Raw genomic sequence first — 21,867 nt, 5'->3', positions numbered from 1 at the left:
GTTAAAATTATCCATGATACTAGAAAGCCTATTAATATCAATTTTTTTTTTGTATTTTTTAAATAATTTAAAACCCATTGAAAATATTACTATTACGGAAGACGAAAAAGATGACACGCAAAACTAAACTAAAATGTTGCATATTTGCAAACTACCTTTTATTAAAAGATATTGAAAAAAGGGGTTCTATCAAATAAAACAAAAAAATGTATACAAATATTTTATACTTATGTACATCAAGTACAAAAATTTAAGAAAAATCATAAAAAAATCATATGAAAGATTAAAACTTTCCTGAATACATTTTCTTAGAATTTTAATCTTCGTTACCCAGATTCCAATTTATTTGGTTTCCTTTAATCGTAGTTTTTTTGAAACATATTCCCCCTCACCTCTGCGTCGTGTCATCTCAATAATCCGCAAATTGAACAATAAGACAATGCTCGTTGGGACTATGTACACACGTACGTAGCACAAACAATAAATAAATTCATCTGTTGGCAAATCGCAAATGACGTAGCTGTTCTACGGTTCTACGGATTGGCGAGGAGGGTGCGGGAGGGAGTGAGGGTGGGGCCGTAGCTTCCACTATATAAGGCTCTACGGCGGGACACCCATCACGCATTCTCCGGCGAGCCCACTTGTTGTTAGAAGCGGAAGAAACTCCGGTCCAAGAGGTACCACGCAAGGAAGTTACCAGCAGAGTTTGCCGTAGCAGATCACCCTCTACGCTCGCATTTACCCCGATAAGGTAAGACTTTTAAAATAAATTAAAATCAGTTTCATAAACCGAACACTTGGTAATATAACGTAAAATGTACTTGTTTTTTTTTCTTTTAAAATCCAATCACACGCTGATACACCAACTGATTATTTTTACTTATTAAATACACGAGCATAAACTCATGCGATTAAAAAGTTTTAAGCTTTCTAGCCATTTTTCCTATTTGCATTACATCTTATTTCTCATATTTATATAAAATACTACGTATACATACAAAAAGGGATTTATTAATGGTAATATAGTAGAAAAATCCAACTACTATTTTCGTAAACTTGTTTTTATAAAGTCTGAAATATGGGTTTCATTTATAGTTAAAACATAAAATATAAATCTGTAAGCAAAATACATTATTAAAGCTTTTACCTATTCCACAAGCTTTAAACTCATACGCCCATAAAGCAATAAACCTTATTGGTATATATGTGGTATTTATTCCAATCATATTCTGTTTTCGAAAATTAATACAAATTACAAAATAATGGTTTATGTATTCCATGTCAAGGGGTTGTAAACATATCTAAAATTGTTTTAATGTGTTTTGTTTTACAATTGACAAAGTATCTCATTAATATTCTGATATTTAGACACCCTCAATCTTATAATTGATTTAGTTTTTTATTCGTCATATAAAATTTGAATTAAACAATCTTGAAATAGAATATAGTATGAAAGAAGTCTTTTATAATTTATTACAAAGACAACTTTTTTGATTGATTTACTTGTCGGTTGATTGTTTTGTAACAGAAAAGATTTTTCAATTGAGATTGACATCGGTTAATTTAGGAAATTGGATCTGTCTTTCAATATTTTTGCTAGAATCCAAATATTAAACCAGTTAAAAATGTATAATTTGAAAATACACGATTCCTTCTTGCTGAAAAAGACTTATAATAAATGCTTATCATAGCAACCAAAACACTATTTCGATTATGTTCTTAGAAATCAATAGTTGAAAAAATTCTTGGAAGCTTTCTTTTGAAATGTATATTCTATTATGTCAGATACTAATATTCTTTGGCTAAAGCAAATGTTTGGTTTCATTGTGAACTCAAAGCATGGTAGAAATTTCCTGTACATGACATTAAATAATATAATTGCCAGAACTATCTGGAGTCAGTCATTGAAGTGAACACATTAAATTATAAGGGTTAGAAAATATTATTATACAACGTTTCTTACAAATCGAACACAAAATAATATTTATCAGAAATCTAACCATGCATAAAATTGTTAAGAACATCAGTATTCTTTTTTTAAACTTTATTTACAAAAGACACGTATGTAGACACGTAGACAGATGATTGACTGAACTTGTGGCGAATTTTACAGTAAGATAGAAAAAACCACGATTCTCTCTTTGAAAAACAGTATTGAACATACATTCTCGGTTTTCGTTAACTTTAGATTTTTGCTCTTAGATTAATGAAAGAAAGGCAATCTCTCATCGGTCCATCTTAACACATTTCTTGTTAAGATTTATTTTTCATTACAGGATTTATTTAATTATTTTTCTTCAGTACACTATATCCCACCACCTCGAATATCAGACGTATCACAGAGAAAATAATGTAGTATTATTTTTAACTACTTTCTTACAAAGATTAATTTTGTAACCCTAATTTTGAAACCCTAATTTTGTAACCCTAATTTAACATTATAGTATTATTAATAATATCAACATTTATTTAAGGAAACAAAAACTCCCTATAAATCAGCATATCATATTATTTGGCACGTTATCTTTTAGATTTACAAAATTACCTAAAATGGTCTTGTGACAGTGACAGTAGCTTGGCGTAAGCTGCCTATCGACATTTTAGTTGTAAAAAGAAAAAAAATATTTGTCCCTACTTACTTTCAAAATCAGTATAAAGTATTACAGATAGATATAGAATTTTACTTTTAAATCGTTAGTGGGATTAATTATTGCAGCGACGTTGCTCTAGAACCAAAAAAAAACTCTGGGCTTATAATGATTAAGGTAAGCGAACCATTACGCTCTTCGAATCATGGCTTGGTCTATTTCAGCATATCTCTCACCATACAGTACCGATGCCAATGTATGGCGAGCGATACGCAGAAATAGGCCTAGCCACAAAAATATAACGCTCTTATAGCGTGGTCTATCACAGGCTTAATAATTCTTACGCAGAGCTATAAACAAATATTTTCAAGTAAAAAAAACTCTTAACATTTTATTAAGTACATTATTATTGCATTTTTTTAAAGACATTTCATCATTTTTTGCATATGTTAAAAAACGATACATAATCTACTAGTTATTTGAGAAAATTATCTTCACCCGACTCATGTTTCTTCGTAAGTTTTTTTGTCTGTCGAATAGCATTATTAGGAAACCAATGAATAATAAAGCATTATTCTATGAATGTTTAAAGTAGACAACTCATTGAAGGGTAGGTTAAGGATTTGAATTTAATATGATTACTGTCGCATTCAAAATAGCTCGGATAACGACAGTTTTCAAAGTAGGATACACATATTTTAATGAATAGTCATTTAATGACTTTGAAAATGCAATTTGAATAAATTAACAATATTGGCGCACATTGGAAACATTGGCGGACAACTAGTGTAACGCTTAATTATCTGGTTTAGGTATCGGAATTAATAAATGGCAAATACATAATAAATGAATTTAATTGTTCAATTTTCATCAATCATTACTAAAGTATTATATATATTGGCCATTGTAACATTATGTCAGCATATATTTTTTTAAATTTCATAAATAATTTAATATGTTATGACAATGGATGCTCAAATGAATGAATAACTGACTTTGTGGCACGTTTAACCAAGGGTAACATAAAAACGAGTAAAAAACCTCATCTTTTTACTCAGGAAAAAGTCGTTTATGAAATATAAGTAGCCGAAAATTTATTTCAGTAGGTATACATTTAGTAATGACTAGCAAACAAAACATTGTAAAATCGTTATAGACTTACCTACGATATTTAAAAAGTATTATGCCTTATGTAAAAAAATTCAGGTAATTTACAAAACCCCTACAGCAAGACCTTACTGAATCCTTAGAAAGGCAGAAATCAAATTCTAGGAAAAAATTAGAGGTTCTTTCAAAATTCTTCGCAAATGATCAAATATTTACGAGCATTATGTAAGCGATTGCCGAAAAGAAACTCTTTCGAATTTTGATGGAATTTTGCTACATAATACATTAATAATGAGTTGTTCCTGTAGAGAAAACTGTTAGTTTTTTTGTTTAATTGCCAGACATCTTGCTGAAACTGTCAATAATAAAAATACCGTTTTCAAAGAAGAAGCCGGGAAAATAAAAGCAACCTCCGTACGTTTCATTTAGCTTTGTATTTCAGCGAGCAGTTCTCGCCTAATTACAAAGTGCCATTAGGGAGGTCTATTTGCATGCCCCTAGTGAAAATAATAACAACCCTTCTATCTCCACCTGTTAACTTGAAACGCCAATTGAAGGTCTTAAGGGAAGTTAGTAAATTTGCTTATAATCATTTGCTCCGTGTGTGTTCTGTGATCTTCGTTACAATTTCCATCCCTTATGGGATTCTGACAGATTTTAGTCAGATTAACTAAAAGAGAAATTGCTGAAGAGAATTGCCCGGCCGTTAACAGAATCTAATTTTGTCAACAGCGTGTAATTGTTTTGTAATTAATAAAGCCTTTCTTGATCCTTGATAGTTAATAGCAAATACGCTTACTTGTTTTGTTTTGTGTGGGATAGGCGTAAATATTAAACCAATAATTAACAACGGATGAATCTCGTCTCTGATATAAAGTCATGATACCATGTCGGGTCTTTCTATGAATAAATATTCAAAGTTAAAAATTCGGAGTTAAAAATTGTCTAAGAACAAAAATAAAATACTTGTGAAATTGTTAATTGGTATTTGCCTTTCTGTCTTGGAAAGCCTTGAGAAAAATTATTTATTTTGCTTTGAGAATGGGTAAGAAAATATCAAGAAATGCTTTAGAGTCCCACTCCAATTTGGCGTGGAATTGTTGTTTTGTACAAGTGTCTGTATTGATTACAAGCTCCGTCCGTACAAAAGGGTTGTAACAAACATAAATATACATTTGACGTGTAATGATAATACGGCGCTGACACGTTAACGTTAATGTTGCTTTTAACGTTAGTTACCCTCGCATTACCGCAGCTTTCCACACATCCGCTATTCTGCCTTCTCATATTGCGTTTTCCATCGGCAGACAAAGTGTTTTCATTGAATCAGTCTCGTACGGCAGAGCGCTTAAATTGATTTTGACCGCAGATTTTATAATAATTATTAGTCCATCATATCAAACAATAATAATTGGTTATATGAGTTATTTCGTTTCGATAGGATGTACTTGACAGCTGGGAAAGTCATTATGATGGGTTTTAAATATAATTAAGGTAATCTACCGACACTTCCCCACGATATGATCACAATTCACAATTTTCAGATTCTAAAACTAGCTCTAAACCACTGCATCTAAAGCTAGATGAAATACTAAATAATATTCCTTAAAAATTTTTCTATCATTTTATGAGAGTCTGTTTGATATAAATTGATATCTATAACACTTTTGAGAGTTGCTTTGAATTCAACGTACTTTGAATTTTGAACTTTTAGCGAAGTTTAAATAATAATAATATAGAAGATACTTTCAGTATCGTCCTGGTGTAAGACCACCATTCAAAATTGAAACGTTGCTTGAAATGGCTTTAGCCGTGTTTGGTGACCAGACATGAATAGCCCTTTCTCTCCCTCATACCGAAAATAGGGATGCCATAGTCTCACTGACTCCAGACGATTGGGAGCAGTTGGGTGTCTTGTGCGGTTTTCATATAAAAAATGGAGTATTGTGTTTTGTGAGCAATCACCTCAAGGGCGCTGTACAAATTTATAGTAGGTATATTTCTACAATACTCCATCTTATAAGTAACTATAGACTTGATAAACTAGAATCAACTTATGGCTAACAGATGGCATTCACAAAACTATATGTACAATGTAAAATGCGTTTGTCCGATGAATGTAATGCGTTGTTCAGCTAAAAAAGAAAATCTTACCATTTACAGCCAAACAATATTTTTTATCTAACATATGAATTTAGCCTCCATAAATACAACACAACAATTTTTTTCTGAGAAATAATGAAAGCCGGTGAAAAATAACGACACACCACTGGTGTTAGCTATACTGTTTCAATTTCGCTGCATTTTATAGAGAGCTTTGTTCAATGTCCCGGCGGCTAGTACAGCTAAGGACGGATTGTTTCACAGAATTTGAACGATTCATCAAATTGTGAAAGTTCTATTCAAGTCTTTTATCATTTCAATTTTTTTTTCAACAACTGGTCGATAGTGATATAATAAAAGAACTTGAGTAGAACCTTCATAGAACTTGAAAATCAACTTTGAAATTTGATGAATTGTTCAAGTTCTGTAAAACAACCCTTCCTCCATCAAAGTGTTTTTGATTTCAGAATAGACGACCTAGTGTAATTAACTGAAAAATTATTCTGTAAATTGCTAAAACCAGACTAAATCGTTCAATTTGTGTAAAAACCACAAGAAACCGAATATTGATTTAATATATTATATCTCTCACATTAAATTGACTATTTTTTTCAGTTTGTTTCAACAAAAAAAAAAGTTTTGTTTTACGGTTTCTTATTGTTTTGATACATATTATATATTCAATTAGGAAATATATATATATGTGACCCAATATATAAATATATCGTCTCAAACATTTACGTGCTAGATCCTCTAAATTTCTTAATTCGTCCCTGAATCTTACTCCTACCAATCATTAAAAATAGTTTTATTTTCTTTCATTTTCAACCCATTTAGTATCTCTAACATGGGTTGAAAATGAAATGCGAAAATCATAGATATCTCTTTGTTGATCATTTAGTATATATATATATACATAACATATATATCTACGTTTATCATTTAGTAATACACATCTCTTTGTTGATAATTTTAGTGATTAAAAACTAACAGTTCCAAAACGCGCATAATTCGCAAAGTGAACTGTAAAGTTGTGAAATTGATCGTTTCAGTAAACTATAATTCCATTAGTTTATTCATGCAGTAATATATGCCTTGTGACCATGCAGTTTATTTCTCCAGTGGCGGAACAAAGGAATATCGGGTTTTATAAGTCCTGTAATCTCCACTGTTCTATGCAACCAAAAACAAGGTTTCTTGTAGAAATCTCGGCGTTATCGAAATTATATTTGATAACAGTGCAATAACCAGAAAACATGTTTCGTTTTTTATCATCGAAAGGGTGAGAGAAGATAAAACAGTACGGTACTTTTCTCAGTAAAGGGTGTTAGTAATTTGTTCCCAGAAAACCGTTAAATAAATTGTTGAGTTATAGATTACCAATAAAGTGCTTTGTTTTAATTTGACCCAATATTTTTATCAAATTAGGTGTAATAACATATTTTTCGTTATTTATATTATTACCATTGAGGTAAATTCAAATCTTCAAAACATAGACCGATGAAAAAATAATAGATTTATTTAAAATAAACTCTTGGGAAGTAAAATGAGTATTGCTGACTTATTAAAAATCTATTCAAATTATTGGTACTCAGGTTAAAAACGGGATTGCAGGCCTTTCCTGATGAACTTTTAGTAAATTCCTAATATATCGTAATGTTCAAGCACCTGCATTCCTAATCTATCCTAATGTTCATGAACCTGCATTTGCCCTGATAATACAAAACGACGAAATGCGACAATATTAGGATCGTGATAATATATTCGTATTTTACTAAAAGTATATCAGGAAACCAATAAATTTATTCTTTTAGGGCTCGCAATCCCGTTTTAAACCGGATTATCAATACTTTGAAGAGATTCTGAATAAACTAGCAATACTCATTTTTCTCCGTGTATGTACTATTATTATTATTAAATTTTCTGCGTAAAAAAAAACGCCCCGTGTGAACTCGCTCTTCTTACACAGCAAATAAATATTTGTCAAATAAAAACAGTTCTTCACCTTATTTCTTGTTTTTTTTCTTTTTCCGGTCACTCTGAAGATATCCGATAACTTTTCAGTTGACAGCAATTATTAGTCATTTATTATTATTGACCAACTTTCCTAAATTAAAGAATATAATACGGGCTCGATTGTTTGAATGATAAATATTTATTCTTTCCTAAAAAATAACATGCATAATAATGGGAATCTTCTGAGAGGTAGGGTGCCATATGCCAGCTATTTATAAAGCGGGTCAAGGGGCTGCCCGGACAAAGGGACTCAGATTAGTACGATTTTTCACCGTACGAAGATTTCCTCATAGACAGTTTTTCGACCTGTTCTCTAATCGACCGCACGTCACTGACAAATTGCTCGGGATTTATTGGACAATGACCTTATCTGTTTCTAACATGTTTCTTACTTTTTAAAATATTTAAACTTTACTCTCTTATTTAATATTATTTTTAATAAGTGGAATTAAGTTTCCTCAACATTTTTTGCGGTGGACTGATCCAATTTGTAGTACCTTTGTGAACGTCTTCTTACTGGATGACTTATGAGTATTATAAATGAAGGACAGACTTATAACTAATACGTAGGTTTACTATTTAGACTGTTTACTGTCGACCTATTGTACAAGTTACTTGAAGGAAGGTTACTTGTAAAAATACACAGTAAAAAAGCAGACATACACTATGGCATAATCATGCTTTCTCTTTCATACGTGAATGTCTATTTCATATTTCTCGTCCGGCATGCTGAGGATGTCCCTGTGTTTTGGCCAAATCTTTCATCACGTTCAACAACGTTATTTTCTAAATAACTTTAATACATCAAATCTTATTATATATATGGCTAACTGATTGGCAGAAAATAAATTGACTAGTATTTTAAAAACGTGTTTATAGAAGTTACTGAAAAAAAACCTTACCCAAACCATGACGTCTTAGGTACCATACAAGTCGCTGAAACATATCCAAAACCTAGCCCCCCTCAGAACAGGATCCCCACCCCCCAGTGAGGATAGTAATTCCATCCAAAAAAACTGTTTAAAATTATAAATTACTATTTTTACTAGTCGGTTTCGCGGGAACGTCTACACTATTATTATTGTGGATTGTAGATATGAAAGTAATCATAGGGCATCTTTTATTTTTTCCAATAAAATTTAATTTTTCAAAAATCGATAGACCATACAATATCAAGCCGCTAAAACATGCTTTGTCCTAGCACTTCAGACAAAAACAAATGTTATAGTTTCTGGGTAATGTCATCCCAGTATTTTAATTATTTTTTTAACATGATAAAGCAAATTTTTCTGTAACCGAGACACGCCGCTGTTCTCGTCAGAGCAAATATTGGTATGTTATTTTATCTGTGTCCATTTTTCATTGTCTGCTTCGTTTCTCCTGAATCCCTAAAGGAATAACGACTCACCACAGTTAATAAATAGTCCTTCCCGTTTTTACCATCGATTCGTGAGAATTATTACACGCCAAATTCCTACATAGCCGATTTAAAGTAACTATTTAGTTGAAGAGATGCTTAGGGATTTGAACATGATGAATGCACAAAGTACTTGGGAATTTAAGCGATTGGATAAAAACATTAACATGTAACGCAAACATGTTCTTGTATAACCCAGTCAGCGCATTAAAGTTGGGGTGTCTAGATTGTCCAATTTCCAAGCCAAATATTGAAAATCTAGAATGATAATGAAACTTCGAAAGCTCTTAAAGTAGGTATTATTAGAATCCTGTTTATAATTATAGATATCTTGTTGAGTCTGGATTGCATGTTGCAGTAGAGCTTTTAATAGTTTTTTTTATTGAAACCTTGTTGAGCTTATTTTGTGAACCCTGTTCCATTTATATAGTGTACTAGTTGAAGTCCCCGGAGTTATTTGAAATTTGCGCAGAGTTTTTCGAAATTTAATGTAGACAGTGAATCACCTCTTGTTTTAGAAGGTCAAGTATGCAAAATTTCATCAACCTCGTTATAGAATCAAATCCACGCCGCCATAGACTCTTCTTTGTATAAATAGATGATTGTAGATACCTATCCTACTGTGTTTTACAGAAAGCTTTTTGAACTTCCTCTTCAATTTACCCTTTGAGCTTAAATGACTATGATATAATAATTATTTATTTCAATTTTTTTTATATACAGGAGAACCTGTGCAAAGGTGTTCGTGTATAAGTAGTTATTGTGCCGTCATAAGAAAAAACTCATCATCGTCCTTGAGGTATTCAAGGAGGATACTGTGGTTTAACCCATTGAAATGTTTATATATCAGGTTCATAGTTGCAACATCATAATGTTAAATATTACGTAGATAAAATTTTGTGAAAATAAATTAATACTACTATACGAAGTGTAATTAAAGATACACTTGAGATGTAAGAGATTAAAGCAAAATACAAGTAGATGATAATAAATGAAAGTATTTAAAGTGCAGTTATTTAAAACATTACCAAGCTACTTATTATTGCATACTTACTATTATTACTTAACTTATCGCCTAGCTTAAGGTTAATTATTAAAACTGAAGTAGTATGGACGACAAAAGTGCACCATTCTCTCAAATGCATTTAATTCCCCTCGCGCGCCATATTGAACCCAATAATAAAACCCAACAAAAATTGCACACGAAAAATAAATATATTTTTAGAGGTTAAGATATTCTCTAACATGGTTATAAGACTGCAATGCTCCTTGCCATTTCCACTGCAGCATGAAATTTAATTATCCAGAAATATTCTTATTCTCCTTTCGAAAATTGTTACATATGGAAATTTTTTGATACAGCAACGTGTTGTAGTGTAGCAGAAATTTTCTATTGTTACTTATGACCATATAAGATAAAATAAAAGTGTGATTTTGCGAGGTTCATTTACACTTTGTTTTTGTTTGCATGGATAATTGAAATCATTTAATTGGCTTTAATCTTAACTCTGCTCACAAGTGGCTATACAGTTGAATGAAGTAAGTGATATAAATTATCGAAAAGCATTAGGTGCAGGATCGCTTAGTGAAGACTTCAAACTGACCAACATTAAATTAACGGTTAATTTCGTTGATCAGCGGAGACAGATTGATTTTGATTTTCCTGCGGTGAATTGGAAACCGTGTTCGGCGGAAATCGCCAGGTCAGTTGACCAACATGACCTAAAATTACAATCCCATTTGCTAAGGGTAATTTCATTGAACTAACTAACCAAATGAATAGTGAACGAATACAAATCATTTCTTCACAATATCCCCAAACAAACATTCAAAAGTGTGGTTTTGGGGAGGTATAGCCAAATATCCAATAACCACCAACCTGATGTAAATTTATCCACGAAGATATGACGATGAAATATGTATATTTTACATTAGCGGCTTACATATGGGGTAAATATTATTTAAAAATACAAACACAATTATTTCGACATTTTGATATCTACGTAAACAGTTTCAAATCGTTTGAAGGAAAACATCATGCGGAAAATCCTTTTAAGTAATGAATATTTGTTCAAGCTTATTTGTTTCTTGAATCTAGCCAGTTACATTTTAAGTGAGTGGAAAACATAACTTCAAAAACCTACGTCAAAAGCTTCGTTTATTAATTCAGATTGAGGATTCCATGACTTTGAGATAATGGGGTGTTTGTTTAGATTACTAACAACAATACACAACTATAATAGGTAACGAATACGCTCCATATTAACAAAATCTATGGTTTTCATGAGAAAAAAACAGTTGGTATGTATTATTGTGATTGATTTTAGGGTTATTATGCCATTTAGTGCTTTCGCCTTCTTATGAGACCTGGCTGACACCTAGGCTGTTCCAAACTTTGACTAAAGAAAGATGAAACGCAAAACGGCATTCTACCTGACTTGAAAATTAATCACGATAATACGTTTAGCAGTGAAAATCTCAAATCATACCCTCGTTGGTATGTAGTCCAGACTAGCAAATTAATTATTGGCACAACTTTTTTTTGTTGATTTTTTCAAATACGTTGTCCCATAACAACAGTTAAGCATTGGCTTAAACATATAAATATATTTATTGAACGATTTAATCTTTTTGCCAAGCGTAAACTTTCATTTTAGTCCCACAAGCAAGAAGAAGAAAAAACAAATATTAAATAACGTTTTGATAAGTCAATACGTTTTAGTAGAGTAAGGTGAAAATACCTACCCCAAAAATAACATCGATGATACTAAATAATTAAGTGACATCAAAAGAGATTGTATTTTTAGTCTTTATTTACCTTATTAAACGTGCTCTGTAATAATACTAAAAAAAAACAATCAAATATGTTAAACTACCAGAACATTATTGAATACTAGAGCAGCTTGAGTAGAAACTTCATGGTCAATATTTACGCATATAAAAAACCGTTTTAAAAAGCTTTGAACACATTAATGTCGAATTATCGGAAAATCCCTCAACAGACTGAAGGCGTCAGGTTTGCGTGGTGCATCTCTTGAATTATTAAGTGCAGGCTTTCAATCGATTGTGCATAAACTTTATTATAAAAGCCCGTTGAATATTCTTCACAACAAAATGAGAATAGATAACATTAAGCACGCCTGGTTTACGAGGTTAAATTTATGGTAATTTTTACTGTCTTCGGCAGGCGATGCACAAGTGCCATTTAAAAATTATGGCAGTGGTGTCTTAAAAATTTAATTATTATTATAAGTTCAGAGAAAAAGTTCAATCAGTAATGGAGAGCTTTGATATCACCCTTACACCAAATTAATTATACTTTTGGAATTTATTGCCCTATTTTGGTAAAAATCTCAATAAACCACTCTACTATTATTTCCAATAAAAAAATTGTCAAGAATCTTCAAGTTATTCTTCAAGCTCATAAATTATAATTATTATCATTTTATTGACAGCAACATGTTCCTAATAGAGTCACACGAACTAAAACTATCATAATATCAATACCAATTCGTTTATAAACTCTCTTATAGGTAACTAATATGCAGAAGTAGCAGATATTTATAAACTCTCTTATAGGTAACCAATATGCAGAAGTAGTAGATATTTATAAACTCTCTTATAGGTAACCAATATGCAGAAGTATAAGATATTTATAAATTCTCTTATAGGTAACCAATATGCAGAAGTAGTAGATATTTATAAACTCTCTTATAGGTAACCAATATGCAGAAGTATAAGATATTTATAAATTCTCTTATAGGTAACCAATATGCAGAAGTAGTAGATATTTATAAACTCTCTTATAGGTAACCAATATGCAGAAGTAGCAGATATTTATAAACCTCTTATAGGTAACCAATATGCAGAGGTAGCAGATATTTTTAGTACCACAGAAAGAAAATACAAAAAAACATTTTACATGTTTTTTGAAAATTAGTTAACATTTTGTTTCCTAAAGCCTCATCATAAATTTAGCTGTAAAATTTATTACCATATTAGTATGTTGACAGTGTATAATTGTTTGTAATCCCTTTTTTTTGTAAAAATTGTTTCATTCCATTTTTAAAGTACTTGTACCGTAAATAAATAATTTGTTCCGTAAACGTATTTATAATAATAAAAGATTTAAATATAAGCAAGAATTCATTCTTACAATACTATTTTTCTCTAAACATAGAATTGCTTACACTTGTTTTAAAACAGAGACTATAATTTATAGGGTTTTTTGTGATAATAAAAAAAAAAACAATTCTCAAGAAGAAATGATTCCGAAAGGTCAGAATTTTTTCGCTGTTTCTTGGGCAGTTTGAATTCGGCGTAATAGTTGTGATGTTCCATACATTTAATAAACTACTTACTCATTGTTGCTGAGATACCACTTCTGGTAGTTTTTGATAACAGCTCACGGGAGCGCTTTATATATAAGTACTATTGACTAATACATTTACAAAGCAATCCGCTTATTCTTGCTCTCTTGTAAGCTGTACCTCCTTACAAGCATTGATCTGTGACTGATGGTGCTGCCAGACGCAAAGCTCACATCAAAAGTTAATGTACAGCGCATCATCTTTTCTACCGACACACGACGCTATCAAATATTTCTTCCTATGGTAGGAGAGGGGGTCAGTTGAATTCGAGAGCGGCCGAGGAACATAATTTCATCTGTCAAAGTGACAACTTTACTTACTGACAGCTTGAGCACGTTTTCGAAATGGATGATACTTGTCGCCTATTGCTGGATCTGTTGGACAGCTCATCCTCAGATGATGATGCTGCCAACTATATAATTATAAATGCTATTTATAAACTTTTTAGATTTTAAACAATCTGCGCGTAAATAGCGCATTTTCACATAACCTCTCCGTCGAATCAGGAAATTCGCAGTTCGCACGCCGATCGACGAAAGCGACATATAATAAATTATTGTAAAATAAGCTCAAGTCAAAGTCAAAGGGCGAAAATTTGTTTACTTCAAATTCAAATATTGATTATATTTATATTTTAAATATATGTTAAGTATGTTTGCCAAATAAAGTTTTTTTTTTATGTTTCTAAATTTACTAGCACACATGACGATATGAGCTAACATAATAAATAAGAAATGCATTATTAGGCTGCTTATGTCATGGCTGTCAAAGGGAACACGGAACTTAGTCGGTAGCTCCGCAATTAAAATGACCCCCTCTCCTTTTTACGGCGGAGAGGGGGACGCATAACTTTTCAAATATCGCGTCGGGAGCGGTTACGTAAAATAAATTCGGTTAGCGAAGTTCAGAACCACACTTATAGCGCGTTATCTTTTTACGTGTGTCGGGTCTGTATGGGATTGTATGGCGAGCGCTATTGTGCTTTATATTATCTGTTGATGTGAGCTTTGCGTGTGGCAGCACCATTACAGAAAGCTACAACGTAATAGACGCTTCTCTCATTTTCTACATAGTTGTCATCACTGAACCAAAACACAGCAAGTTCATCCAATTTTCTTTGGAAATTCGGATGTTTTGCTGATTAACTTTCTTTTAAAATAGGCTTTAAATTTAAAGTTTTATCATTTAAAAATATTTTCCGATATGATAATACAAAACTCGAATATTGACAACTGATAAAAACCTACATGAGAATCCCCTTGGAACCCCTATTTCAGTTTTTTTACGGTAGCTCCGCATGGAAGACCCTATGGAAAATAATTTCCCTCAGGACTTTGTTTGTCAACTTGGGGGATGCTGTGTGGAGTGTCTTTTCAAGGAAAAGGAGAAGAATTTCAGAGAAGGAAACAGGTATACGGGTTGGGTAGGAATTTGTGGATCAGTGGGTCCAGGAGAGACGGACATATGAATCCATCCCACTCACTGCTGTAACATTGCTGTAACATTGCTGTAATATTGAAAAGTAATTTTGGAATTCATTTCTTGATGGCGAATCATGAGAAATAGTAAACATAACTACAAACATCAATTTAATATACAGGGTTTTCCAATAAGAGGTGTTATTTTGATATTCAAAGAAAAATACCATTTTTTAATATAAATGATCGAATGTTTATTTCATTATAAAGAATAAGGTATGACGGTAATAGTGAAAAAGACAGGACCATATCCTTTTCATGAAATTTTCCATAACCAAATCGCAAAGTGGCTGCCTTATGTCCTCGATAGCCACACGAATTCCATCTTTGAGGTCTTGAATTGACGCTGGGCTGTTGGCGTAGACCTTTTTTTTCAGGTGGTCTCAAAGGAAGAAGTCGCAAGGTGTTAAATCACAAGATCTCGGTGGCCAATTGTGATCACCTCTTCGAGAGATAACACGGTCCGGAAACTTTTCCCGTAAAAGATCAATGGTTTCGTTGCTTGTGTGGCACGTAGCGCCGTCTTGTTGAAAGTAAACGTTGTCCAGATCAATACCATCCAATTCCTGCCATAAAAAATCATTAATCATCTCTCGATAGCGATCAATTCACCGGAACTGTTGCTCCAGCCTCATTTTCGAAAAAGTAAGGTCCAATGACTCCGCCGGACCATAAACCGCACCAAACAGTCACACGTTGAGGATAAAGAGGCTTTTTAACAATAACTATTGGGTTTTCCGAGCCCCACATCCGACAATTTTGCTTGTTGACGAAGCCACCGAGGTGGAAATGGGCCTCATCACTCAAGATGATTTGCATTTGATTCACTCAAGTGAATTTTAATAATTTCAATGCTTGTTGCTTGTGTGGCACGTAGCGCCGTCGTGTTGAAAGTAAACGTTGTCCAGATCAATACCATCCAATTCCTGCCATAAAAAATCATTAATTCTTTAATTAATATTCAAAATAACACCTCTTATTGGAAAATCCTATACTTCAAAATTCGTCAAGAGATGTGCACTGCTTGAATAGTTTTTTGGAAAATATTAGAACGTATGTGCTTGAGTGAATGTGTTTTTTGGCGTGGAAATTAAGTAACCAACCTGGCCAGGGTTTTGAAACCGTTGAATATTAAATGCCAGCCTGGTATAAATGAAAATACGGTTGTAAAAAAATAATTAAGAGCGGAGGGCAATGGAAAGAAAATGTTTATTTTCATAATAAATGGCAAGTAAAAAAGTTCGTATAAAAATTGTAGAGGTAGCTTTGTGCGTAAGTAAAATACGCAACATACATATTTTAAATAATCCTTTGGGGTAATGCATGATTGTATTCATGTATGGAAATGCTTTAATGCACAACAACAAAGGAATGCGAATGTTTTCATTAACAATTCAGTATGGGATATGGTTCTACTCTCTCCGTAATCTCCTTAGCATCTCATCCTTCCAAGTCAGAGATGTTGGTAGCTGGAGATGGATTGGAGATAGAAATATCGTTGTAATACTTGTATGTATATAACCTCCAACTATGTGCTTGGCAAAATTATTGTGATGTGATGCGTACCACAGGTGAAATTGTTTGACTCGTGAGATGTGAAATTTAACAGATGTTAGGAGTCTGGGAAAATCCAAGACAATTATAATTCAAGAACAGTTATTGTGTTGGGTAAAATATTTAAATAAACTCTATAACCTGTCACACGACACAAATTAAAAGCTAAAGTATAAAGGCATAAGGATTTTTTTAAAGGCTCACGTTATTAAAATTTGGGTGGTTATAATTCTTTTGATGTTTTTGTCAAAAATTTGGGTAACGTCAAATTTGATTGTTTTTTTGTCGATGAAAAATTCTTTGTAACACAATAATGGGAAAACATGGACACGGCGAAACCAAAAAACACAAATGTGTGTTCATTTTGAAGTTAAGTGAGAAAGAAACTCCTTGCGGGTGTTAACTTTTTGTTATGTTTCGAAGTAAATATTTCTTGCTCATATGTTACATGAAAAAGTTTTAAGTAAAACGGTGTTAGAGCAGTTCTAGAGCAGTGTTCTCGGGTAAGTTTGTTGCTCGTAAGGTTTACGATATCCAAATTGCTCTGGCGAATTTTCCTAACGATTTTACTTTTACATAAGTCAATTTTCATGACTTTTTTCAGGTTTTTAAATGAAAAAGTTAACCAATTTATGTATGACCTAAAACATTTTAAATTTAAACAAAAAAGATTTGACAAGACTGATTTATTCTAATATAGCACTGAAGATGTGGTAGGCTCGGCTGGCAGTTAAATCGATGGAATTTAAATCCCACAGCGGGTACCAACTTAAGGCTTTTAAGTCGAGTAATGTATAGTGTAAAACTAATCGTTACTAAGCAAACAATTATTTCATGTCAACAACTTTAATACACGGGTGGGTTCAATTGCGTCGCAGGAAAAACGCCTTAAAAACTTTTAATACTTCAAAATAAATCTTTTTTAATTGTAATATGTCAGATCCAAAATTGTACCTAGTGTTATATCAGTTCGCAGTATGTGCTTTGCTTAGAAATAATAAAATATTTATATAACTCTATTTAAAAGTTTTGAACCGTAGAGATACAAGTCAACGTAGGAAAATGGACACTTCACTCTATATCACTTCTAAGGTTTTCTTTCTAATATGCACAGAGAAATATGAGTATTGTAAATTTATTAAAAATTTCGTCCACTTATTTGTAATCCGGTTAAAAACAGGATTGCTGGCCGTTTCCTAATAAACTTAAAGGAAATTCCCAATATATTTGTGCACCTGCATTTGCCTTGATAATATACAATGACGAAATTCTAAAATATTAGGATTTTTATGAACACGTATTCCGTCATCTTGATAAAACGTTAGTATTTTATTAAAACTTTATTAGGTATCCTATCATTTCATTCTTTAAAGGTCTGCAATCCTTTTTTAACCGAACTACGAATAATTTGATTCCTAATAAATTAGCATTTTTCAATATTATTGATTTTTCTCGGTGTGAAAAGAATTAATGACATATCATATGAGTGATTTTTAACCCGATACCCGAACTTCTTATGTAGAGAGTAAATATATTAATATTTGCATTAAATAACACAATAATTAACAAAATATCAAATCAACATTTAATAAATTAGCCGGTAAACGGGTGGTGGTAATGGGGGGAGGGGCAACCTGCGCCCCCTAACTGAGGCTTCTCAAATTGATTATTTAATGACAACACTTCAGCCCCTAGCGCTACCAACGGCCGTATAATTGCATTTATTGCCTCAGGAACAACATGGTGTCCTAATCTAATGCTACCTAGTTTTAAATCAGATCTTAGAGGAAACGCCGGAATAAATGCTGGAGAGTTGTGCAAGCTTTTAATTTTTTTTAAATACTAATTACAGCAGAGGTTGGGTGATTAACCGTGGAAATTTTATAAATTCTCATCTAGTTTCTTACCTGATTAAGGCACAGAATTTTCCACACGCCAATTTCATACTTTTTTATTGAAGTTTCTTTTCCACAAGCATATTTTTGTTTGTTTCTTGTTAATATGCGAAAACAGTAGGGAGTGAACGTTAGTGGTCCATATATTGCAAATACATTTTTTTCGTCTATACCACCTCTCTAGGCTGAGATTGTTTCGAGTTGGCAAATATTTATGCAAATGATAAAATTATGCTGTTTATATATTTTTATCTTTTCCGATTTTATGTCCGGGTTAAATCTTCCCCATAGGAAAAACTAAACCCTTCCAAACACTTTCCCACAAATGATCATCTAGTCAATCAACATTCACATGGAAAATAATTCACCGACTCCAGGTATTTTCATTTCAGAGGGTTCGGCTCAGTAGAACTCCTAACAGGGCCTATAAATCCTATTGATCCCTCAACATAAATATTTAAAAAATCTTTCGTTAACCTATATGTATTTAAAATGACTGATTTTTGCATTTTTATGTATACATTTTTAGATAGATCTAATACGCCCTAATTTTTAATGAGAGAGCTATTTATAATGCCAGTAGACGAAATAACGAATGGTAATATTTTTATAGTCTGAGAATACAAAAAATTCTTTTTATCTCATTTCCGAAATCTGTGTATTTACTTATTTTTTCATTAACAGATTTTTGAATATTACAGGAATTTGGAATAGCGACATCAATGATATAAGTTATTTTTTAAATTTTGTCATGTAAAACTATATCGGGTCTATTATGACTAATCGTTCGGTCTGTTAGTATAGTTTTATAATAATATATTTTATAAAATTCGTTTTCTAAAAATGAATTTGGTTCGTATTCTTAATATGGTATCATATTACGGCAGTCAATCAAGTTATGTTTAATTACCAAACTTTGGTGAATTATTTTTAAAACTTGATTGTACCTAAATGTATACTCGGAAGGTTAATTAATTTTATTATATTTTTACAAAAATAAAAATTTACGTTACATTAAAATATATAACGCTGTAGAAATCTCATAGTGGCGAGCAAAAAGTACGTCAATTGTAGTGCTTTTGATTTCGTACTAAAAAAGTTAATAATATAATTGTTTCCCGTTCGAAGATCTCACTATTTATTTATATGCTTGAAACAAAAATCGCCATTTTCAAATATTTGCAAACTGTCGTAGCTCTGTTATGCCAGGGAACTGGCTTATCACTTGACATCTCAAAATCCGCAGGCGCCCAGGCTTGTAATTCTAGTCGGCCTTGAAGAAGTATTCGACGCAACTGTTGAATACGAAAACACCGCCCAGTCTATTATTTATTTCGTTTATACACATATATTTTTGAATGTTGATCTTTGTCATACACGAATAACGCTTGATTTAAAAAATTACTGGAAACATAAGAGTGTTTCTTACTTGCCACATTTCATCTTAATTTTGTGACACAATAACAAGTCTTAGGTAATGTAAAGCATTCACAAGTTTAAAATGTTGATAAAACGTTTCTTAAATTAAATTGAAAAATAAATCAACAGCGCGTATTATTTTTTCAAATAGTGAAATATTTTTGACGCCGGCAAGTACTTATTATTTCTGCGATATTATGTGTACGTCACAAGTACACGAACATTATACTAGGCAACATAACAAATTGTACACAAATACTGTAAGGACTGAAAGTGGCAAAAGAGGCATTGGCCACGAGGGTGTACAAATATACAATCTCCTTCCAGATAACCTTAAAACAGAGAGTATAAATGTATTTAAAAATATATATTTATTAAAAATTAACTTTTTAATCTTAAGTTATCAGAACAAAATTAGAAAACTACTTATTTAATGTTGTATGTACTTATTTAAGTTAAAAAGTGAAATGTAAAATTTCTTTTAACTTAATAAAAAAAAAATAATAATGTCCTCAAGAAGACGACGGGAAGATACCGCAGCTTAATAACAAAATAATTAACGTAAAGCTTTTTAATAGAAATTAACCAGTTTTATTTTTTAATTACAAAGTTGCAAATTGAAATAGCAGACGGTGTGACTACACTGACTACCGCCCTTCAATAATTGGTCCGAGATGGTTTCAAGCCAGCCCGAGTATAAAGTGCTTCTCCGATTATATTTTAACTTCACTGTTATAAATCGTTTCTCAGGTACCTTAATCAACCTGAGAAATGTTGAAGACATTACACATAAATTAGTTTGGATCCATTTCCGTTTATTGTGAGGATAATTAGGAAATCGCTAGGAAATTAGTTAATCAGAAAACAATAGAAAATTAGATTAACTCTCAAAGCAATAAATTTTCGTAATTATTTAAATAACAATGCAAGGATTTATGATATCATGAAAACAGTTGTTGGTCATTAAGCTTTAAAGTTGTTTAAGTTTTATAAAACAAATTCTGTTGCTATGTTCTTATAATTTAATATTAAGATCAGAAAACATGTTATTTAACTCATTGGTTATAATCCTAAAAGCAAACTGCGGTAAAAACTAGCCAGGAGAGATATGGGCACTTCGATATAAATATCTATCAAGAAATCAAAGAGATGAGGATAAACGAAAACAACCGAGGTCACATGTTATTATAGAGTCAAGAAACCGAATATGAAAACAAAGCTTTGGTTTGTACTGCAAAGGGATTCAGAAGAATTAAAATTAGTTAAGAACACAAATGTCTTTTACAGATTCGTTTTTAAGTGTATTTATATAGTTCCTTGTGAAAGCTGGAAAGACATTTCGTAAAACCTATCAACATTACATTACCCATGCCAATATTTTAGAAATACAGGGTTTTCCAATAAGATGTGTTATTTCAAATAGCCCGCTATTTCGGTAGATGTTACGTTTGAAGCTGTTATTTTTTGACATTTGACAAGCAAAAACTACGCCATTAATAAAAATGGAACGATACACGCTTCAACAACGCATTGAAATTATTAAAATTCACTTGAGTGAATCAAATGCAAATCATCTTGAGTGATGAGGCCCATTTCCACCTCGGTGGCTTCGTCAACAAGCAAAACTGTCGCATCTGGGGGTCGGAAAACCCAAAAATTATTGTTAAAAAGCCTCTCTATCCTCAACGTGTGACTGTTTGGTGCGGTTTATGGTACGACGGAGTCATTTGACCTTACTTTTTCGAGTATGAGGCTGGAGCAACAGTTACGGTGAATGGATTGCGCTATCGAGAGATGATTAATGATTTTTTTATGACCGGAATTGGATGGTATTGATCTGGAAAACGTTTAATTTCAACAAAACGGCGCTACGTGCCACACAAGCAACGAAACCATTGATCTTTTACAATTGAATATCAA

At 32.0% G+C, this 21,867-nt stretch overlaps 1 protein-coding gene across 1 annotated transcript in view; it reads left to right on the top strand.

Annotated features, from left to right (window-relative positions):
• Positions 1-634: 634 nt before the first annotated feature.
• Dh31 (diuretic hormone class 2) overlaps positions 635-21,867 on the top strand; it is an 89,599-nt gene continuing 68,366 nt past the window's right edge. The window contains exon 1 of the mRNA XM_089637043.1: positions 635-751. The gene's annotated coding sequence lies outside the window, so the exon portion shown is untranslated. The remainder of the gene's footprint in view (positions 752-21,867) is intronic.

Source organism: Hesperophylax consimilis, chromosome 11 (assembly GCF_061612785.1).
Source record: "Hesperophylax consimilis isolate HC1 chromosome 11, BYU_Hcon_1.0, whole genome shotgun sequence".
NCBI classification, from domain to species: Eukaryota; Metazoa; Arthropoda; class Insecta; order Trichoptera; family Limnephilidae; genus Hesperophylax; species Hesperophylax consimilis.
The sequence above is the reverse complement of the archived record's forward strand: the minus strand, read 5'-3'. Positions and strand labels throughout refer to the sequence as shown.